General features: G+C 34.6%; 1 protein-coding gene across 1 annotated transcript in view; it reads right to left on the bottom strand.

Annotated features, from left to right (window-relative positions):
• LOC127648027 (non-receptor tyrosine-protein kinase TYK2-like) overlaps positions 1–4441 on the bottom strand; it is a 57412-nt gene extending 52971 nt beyond the window's left edge. Inside the window, exon 1 of the mRNA XM_052132591.1 lies at positions 4314–4441. The gene's annotated coding sequence lies outside the window, so the exon portion shown is untranslated. The remainder of the gene's footprint in view (positions 1–4313) is intronic.
• Positions 4442–8445: the final 4004 nt, after the last annotated feature.

Below are 8445 nucleotides of genomic sequence, written 5' to 3' on the forward strand. Positions count from 1 at the left end.
AGCCACGCGATAGCTCTGTGAATTGCAATAGGCTGTTTAATAAGTAAACATATATGTTCTTGCACGCGCAGCTTCAGCGCGGTAGTGAATGGTGCTTTTACACACACGCGCACGGCTATTTATAGCCTTCACCCGTGCACAATATTTGTGCGCTACAAACGAACATCTCAGATGTAGATGCTCAGCAGTTCGGTTCACTTATAATATGGACTTAGAACGGCACTGGAGGTGCATTTAACCAGAATTTAAATAAGAAGCGAATTAAACTGTGAATAAAAAGGGTGAGGGTTTAAAAGTTAAAGCTGTCACGGGAGACTCACGGAGAGGCAGAGATATGAACTCAGTAGCAGGGTTTATTGAAACAGTGATGTAAATCTTGTGAGTAAATTCAGTTAAGCAGAGTGGCAAACAGCAGGTAAGTAATATCCAGACAGTGTATAGATATGATGAAAGAGATAACTCAAAACAATTTTATGATACATGCATGCAGGCAATAATGAAGACACATGATTGACATAGTAGAAAGTTCTGGAGTCCCAGAAATACTATCGATGAGAACAGGCACAGAGTGAGAAAGTGAGTGTGTGTGTGTGAGAGAGAGAGAGAGAGAGAGAGAGAGAGAGAGAGAGAGAGAGAGAGAGAGTGTGTGTGTGTGTGTGTGTGTGTGTGTGTGTGTGTGTGTGTGTGTGAGCGCGTGCGAAAGCAGGGTATTTATTTATGCAGTCATTGATTAGCCACTAATGATATGCAGGTGTGTGTAATCAGAACACAGGGAGTGCCAGTATGCTAGTTAATAATAAAGTGTTTCTTAAGCTATACATTTATATTGAAATAATGTGTAGTTAACAGTTTGTTTTTCTTTACATAGCCTATTAAAGAGTACACCCAATTATTTCCACACAATACTGTAAAGATATTATAAACTGATTATGTAAAAAAACAACACTGTATCGGATCGGGATCGGTATCGGCCAATACTGAGATTTCCGATATCGGAATCGGATCGGAAGTGGAAAAAGTGGTATCGGGACATCCCTAATGGTTGGGTGTGTGTGTGTGTGTGTGTCCACTGCAAACTAGGGCTGCAACTAATGATTATTTTGATAATCGATTAATCTAACGATTATTTGAACGATTATTCGGCAATTATTGCAATGATTATTCATTAGCTCTTCACCGATTATTCAGCCTGTGCCCGACTTAAAAGGCTGTATTAAACGTGTTTACTGACAATAAAGAGGACAAAATCATCTTTTAAAAATATCTCTAAATGACATTCACTGAATTAAAGGGAAAAATACTTTTTATAAGTTTAATTCAGTAAAGAAATTCACTACAAAAAATCATATTGTTATCAAGTGATTTTGTCTTGTTTTCCATTTAAAATGGTCTAAAAATCCTTAAAACAAGATGCATTTACTTGAGAAGCAACAAGTAACAAAGATATTTAGATTTGCTTTAAGAGGATGTATCTAAATATATAAATGTATTTTGTATATACGTGTATTTTTTCACTTGGTTATATTCTGCGAGTGCAGTAAAGACAAAATATACTTATATTCAAGATCTATTCCCTAAAAGCAAGTATAAATATCTTCTATAATTGTATATATACTATCTTATATATTGATATGTAATATATGCTGCTTCTTAGGTGAATGCATCTTTTTTTTTAGGATTTTAGATATTTTTAAATATTTGTATTTTTAATGTTATATTCAACATTCTCAGATAACAATTTTTTCTTCTGGAGTACAGCTGCTAAAAACATTTATGTTGTTTTAAAAGCGTTTTACATGTTTATATTGGAAAACAAGCCGAAACAAAAACAAATCAGAAACATATTTTGTTGCAGTGTATAATGGGGCGAAGACTCTCACTTTTCTGTTCACTTCAATGCAACGCCAATATTTTCTAACAACCAATGGATAAACTAAAATCCCTACCCTACATTTTTTTTTCTTATTCGATAAGCGGTTTCACTCGGAAATAATCCACAATACTTCCATTTCATGCTGACTTAAAAATGTTTCTGATTGTTCTGCAACAAGTATCAGCTTTTTTTTGTTGTTGTTTTTTTGTTTTCAAATGCTCGATAGTGTGCTGAGGGGCTGCCGTGCCTTGTATGTTTACTGTAATATTGTAACTGAATGTTGCCTAGGCTACAATGATTACATAAAATACAGCCTCAGCATCAGAATATAAGCATCAGATGAAAGTAAAGAAGAAAGGGATATATTACTATTTTATACAACAAATCCTCAAGTAATAATACTATATCATATTATAATGGCAAACTGGACAACAACAAATAAATGTTGGGTTATAATTAGGGCTGTCGATTTAACGGGTTAATTCATTGCTCTTAATTTTACAAAAAATAACGCGTTAAAAAAATTAACACAATTAATTGCATTGCCCTCGGACCATAATAAGGAAGATTCCTGAGAAATGCAAGCTTGAAGTACCACCTGTTTACTCCAGAGGGCAGTAAGTGAAACTTCAGCTGTATGAGCAACACACAGTTTATACAGTGAAGAAAAACACTCAGCAGCAGAACACAGACATGCGTTACGTTCTTGCGTTCAAAACACTTGGAGCGCAAATGTGATCTAAGGGATCTCAAGATGTGTTTAAAGATTGAGTATTAAACTATATTTAACTTGACACAGTGAACTAAACATTTTATGTTTATGGTGCAACACACTCGAGACACTACACAAGCATGTCTGACGCAGGGTGTGGCTGGATTGAGATGGTGAAAAATTTGGAAATTACCCGATAAATATTTAATCCCAAATAAAATCAAAGAAATTTCCTTCAAACTTATTTATAAGTACTACCTCACTAATTATATTCTTGTAGATAGATTTAATTGTGACGTCGATATATTCTGTACATTTTGTGGTCTGTAGGCAGAACATTTTTTTCATTTATTTTGGATTTGGTTCAGCAATACCTAAGAACAATTTCCATTTTGAGTAACAAGAATTTGATATTTTTATTTAAACAGTTTATTTATTGTCCTTTTTGATGTTGTTTGTTTTAATATACCTCTTGGCTCTAGATGTAAAAGTTTTGTAAGCATTAATAAAAAAAATATCTGACGCAGGTGTAAATTGAAGGGTCCTTAAACAAGCCCTCATAATAAATCTCCAACTGATTGACAAATTCACTTGTGTAATGATTGCTGTGAACTGTGTGCCAATGATTGACTTATGATCAATAAAATGGTAGTAAACAATAAATTGTATTCTAAAGCAGCTTTTTGTATTGTCTTATTAATGATGAACTCTTCTGCTACAGTAATGTAATGAATTTTATTTATCAGAAAATTTGTTTTTTTTTATATATATGTATATATGTATGTATACACAATTTTTTAATATTTAAAGATAACTATGTATAATTATATATTGATATAAATATGTATAAACATTATATATTGAATTATTGTTATATGAGGGGCTTTCAGAAAATATTTGTATATGCGATTAATCACGATTAATTAATTGGGACACCATGTAATTAATTCGATTAAAATGTTTTGTCGATTGACAGCTCTAGTTATAATATTAATAAATAACAACTGAATTCCAAAATGTTACAGAGCAAAGTAGTAGGTTTTACACATCCTGTTAACAAAAAATAAACTAATAAATAAAAATAAATATATATATATATAGTTTTTTTAATCACTGTATTGTGGAAACACTTGAAAACATGCATTAATTATCTTTAACTAGATTTTTATTTCAATAAACATTTTTAATGTACTTGGCTATAACAGCTGATAGGATTAATTAAAAAAATTATTAATTATAATACATTTTATGTTTTTGTTTTTTGTTAGCAAAACATATTGAAATGGGGTCCCGGGTCGCTCGGTTGCCCGCCCCTGAGTACAGACTTCCTCCTGATAATGAATATATCAATATGACACTTTGGATATGTTTCGGAGAACTGGCCTGACAATTGTGCTCACAACAAAAAGTGCACATCAGTACTGTTGTTGTTAATAATATGGCATGCTGTACCGCTGTAATGGCCGAGGTTGGCAATTCTCGGAACACTGTTCACAACTTTCCAAAATGAACTTATCAGGTCACCAGTGGCCACCAATAACACCATTTAAACCTCATACTGTGTGTACCACCATAGTACACAGGAGCAAAGTAACGACAAAACTTGCTTCTATACAAAAAAATACATAAAATAGAAATACATGTAAGATACTTCCTGTTTCACAAACAACCCTGCTGGGAAATAACCTCATATTAAGATGAAAACATCATTAAAAAGTAAATATTTACCTCAAGACAGATGAATGATGGTCTTTCTCAGACAAAGTTTCGCTATATTTTTATTTCAGGATTTACATCTCTACCCACTCAAGCACAGTGAAGACATTGCGTATTTTCACATTCTTCGCTACGTGCACTGTGGGACGAAAACAGCGTCTGAAAGGCCGTGTCTCGACAACTAGTGAGCTGCCTACTAAGACATTACTGTGAGCACCGCAGGCGCGTTACAAGCGCCTGTTAAACGCTGTCTCGGTAGGATGCTCACAAGTGTTTGAGACACAACCATTTCATCGAGCTCTTCAAATTAAGAGTTCCTACAAGGCGTAGAATTCAGAATATTATACTCCAAATACACACATTTTCCACTATTTTAGTTAACAACTTTTTTAAATAAATAAATAAAAGCTGAATAAAATATCTAAAATCTTCATTTTGAAGTTTTAAATTACTAATCTGAATTTGTTCAAAAATACAAACGTCTGTTTACTGAATGTTATGCAATATAAAATACATAAATAAATAATACATAAAATACAATTGCAAAGTTAAATAAAGTTGAATTATCCTAATTCCGCACTTGATCTCAAACTAGTACCTTAAATTAACAATCACACTTTGTTCTTAGACACAAACATATGTTGTTAATACTGAGCTAAATATTTGTTGAGTTGCAAAATGCAGTAATTTCCAGCAAACAATGGATCTCAACTGAATTCCATGAGTTAAAAAGTATATTAATTTGTTATTTAATTTATGATTTACAAAGGTTGATGATGCTACGTAATATATAATAAATACAGTAAGTGATTCAAGGTGAAATGTTACATGCACTCAAATTCATTACAGATCAATCAAACATCTGGACAAAATTTGTATTTTAATACATTATTAATATATATATATATATATATATATATATATATATATATATATATATATATATATATATATATATATATATAATTACAGTACTGTGCAAAATTTTAGGCACTTGTAAAAAAAATAGGCATAGTGAGAATGTTTTAAAAAATAATGATATAAATAGTTTTAATTTATCACTCAATATCATACAAAGTCCAGTAAATATCAAAAAGCTAAATCAATATTTGGTGTCACCACCTTTCCCTTTAAAACAGCACCAATTCTCCTAATTACACCTGGACACAGTTTTTCTTGGTTGTTGTCAGACAGGATGTTCCAAGCTTCTTGGAGAATTCACCACAGTTCTCCGATCTATTTAGGCTGTCTGAATTGCTTCTGTCTCTTTATGTAATCTCATACAGACATGATGTTCAGTGGGGGTCTCTGTGGGGGCAATGCCATCTGTTGCAGGGCTCGATGTTCTTTAATTCTAATATTTTCTATTTGCAAAAATAATGTTTGTTAGTCTAACATTTATATTTCCTACTGACACACTAAAGCTGAATATATCAAAGCTCTCTCTCTCTCTATAGAGAGAGACAGTGAGAGAGAGAGAGAGAGAGAGAGAGAGAGAGAGAGAGAGAGAGAGCGAGCTGCAGTGGAGGGGAAGAATTTCAATGAATAATGACCTAAATTTCAGTCTGTTCTTTCCCAGAGCTTTTGTATGGCTTTATAAAACAGAAAATATAGCACAATATGTTTATGGTGCTATTATACTGTAATCCATAATTTGTTTTTGTTTTTTAATTCTCAAAATTCTCAGAACCTAACGAAACCTGTTTGTTATATCTGTGTAGGTTTGTTGTTCCAAACCTACATGATGTTATTTAGGTCTGCGGCACATGCCTCAGAACAAATCTCCAGTCATACAATGACAGTTCAAAATGACCACAACTGTCAAGCTCCAAATAAGACACTGCAAAAACACTGCAAAAGTATCTTATAAGTAATCCAGATTCACTGGTCTCCAAACATTCCGAGGTAATAGCACAATAGCTTTGTGTGACAAACAGCCTGAAATTAAGTCATTGTCACTGATAATCTTCCACTAAAGAAGCATGCATCATAGGGTGCATCTCATTTCTTTTCATTTCTTCCTTTCCTTGCGTCCTTGCTCCACCCTCTTAGAAAATGAGGAAAGGATGAAAGAAAGGAAGCAAGCTGCATTTGTAAAATGAAATGTCCTGCTCGATCAATTCAGAGCGTCCTCTTTGCACAGCTGCATTATCTCGGAGCGTTTGACGTTATGTTGTTGTAATTTGATAAATGGTTAGTTTCATAATAAAACCTAATAGTTTATGGTGCTCTTTTAAAGGATGTGACAATTATGATTTTTTTTTTTAAACCGCAAAGGTGAAACATGAATTAAAACTGTTGTGTCAGATGCAAAAAATGAGAGGAGAATGTACACTCACCTAAAGGATTATTAGGAACACCTGTTCAATTTCTCATTAATGCAATTATCTAATCAACCAATCACATGGCAGTTGCTTCAATGCATTTAGGGGTGTGGTCCTGGTCAAGACAATCTCCTGAACTCCAAACTGAATGTCAGAATGGGAAAGAAAGGTGATTTAAGCAATTTTGAGCGTGGCATGGTTGTTGGTGCCAGACGGGCCGGTCTGAGTGTTTCACAATCTGCTCAGTTACTGGGATTTTCACGCACAACTATTTCTAGGGTTTACAAAGAATGGTGTGAAAAGGGAAAAACATCCAGTCCTGTGGGCGAAAATGCCTTGTTGATGCTAGAGGTCAGAGGAGAATGGGCCGACTGATTCAAGCTGATAGAAGAGCAACTTTGCCTGAAATAACCACTCGTTACAACCGAGGTATGCAGCAAAGCATTTGTGAAGCCACAACACGCACAACCTTGAGGCGGATGGGCTACAACAGCAGAAGACCCCACCGGGTACCAATCATCTCCACTACAAATAGGAAAAAGAGGCTACAATTTGCAAGAGCTCACCAAAATTGGACAGTTGAAGACTGGAAAAATGTTGCCTGGTCTGATGAGTCTCGATTTCTGTTGAGACATTCAGATGGTAGAGTCAGAATTTGGCGTAAACAGAATGAGAACATGGATCCATCATGCCTTGTTACCACTGTGCAGGCTGGTGGTGGTGGTGTAATGGTGTGGGGGATGTTTTCTTGGCACACTTTAGGCCCCTTAGTGCCAATTGGGCATCGTTTAAATGCCACGGCCTACCTGAATATTGTTTCTGACCATGTCCATCCCTTTATGGCCACCATGTACCCATCCTCTGATGGCTACTTCCAGCAGGATAATGCACCATGTCACAAAGCTCTAATCATATCAAATTGGTTTCTTGAACATGACAATGAGTTCACTGTACTAAAATGGCCCCCACAGTCACCAGATCTCAACCCAATAGAGCATCTTTGGGATGTGGTGGAACGGGAGCTTCGTGCCCTGGATGTGCATCCCACAAATCTCCATCAACTGCAAGATGCTATCCTATCAATATGGGCCAACATTTCTAAAGAATGCTTTCAGCACCTTGTTGAATCAATGCCACGTAGAATTAAGGCAGTTCTGAAGGTGAAAGGGGGTCAAACACAGTATGAGTATGGTGTTCCTAATAATCCTTTAGGTGAGTGTATGTGTGCATTAGGTGCTTCTACAAAACAATCTTCTGCAAAAAATTAAGATTAAGAAATGTGGTCACTGGACGTTTAAAATACTATTGTAAGAGCTACATAAGTGAATCTACTTTTTACTTTTAATATATAACAGTATAACAGCATACAGGGTTGAAACAACATGAAGGTAAGTAAATAAGGACAGATTTTTGGGGTGAATTGCCTTTAAATCACTGAAGGACACCCACCACAAGGAGAAAATAACAAGCAATCACTCTTTGAAAGGGCAGCAGGTGGCGCTATAGGTAAATACACTGATTGGACAAGGTTAAAATATAAGTAAAATATAAGAAATAAGCATTTTTTTTTTAAATGTTTCCACGACGTGACAGATATCACACTTGAGAAAAGAGAATGAGAAAACACACTCGACTCTAAGTTTAGAAAGCATTCTGTCACTGGACTGAACAAAATTAAGGCAACAGTTTTTCATGTAAGAATTTATAATAATACATAATAATTATATTCCACATATCAAGGCCATCAAGGTGAATTGTCCTTTCTCCAGTAACATTTTAATGTTGACCTTTTGCTCCCTTTGGTTGCAAAGTTCCCAGTA

Source organism: Xyrauchen texanus, chromosome 8 (genome assembly GCF_025860055.1).
Source record: "Xyrauchen texanus isolate HMW12.3.18 chromosome 8, RBS_HiC_50CHRs, whole genome shotgun sequence".
Taxonomy (NCBI): domain Eukaryota; kingdom Metazoa; phylum Chordata; class Actinopteri; order Cypriniformes; family Catostomidae; genus Xyrauchen; species Xyrauchen texanus.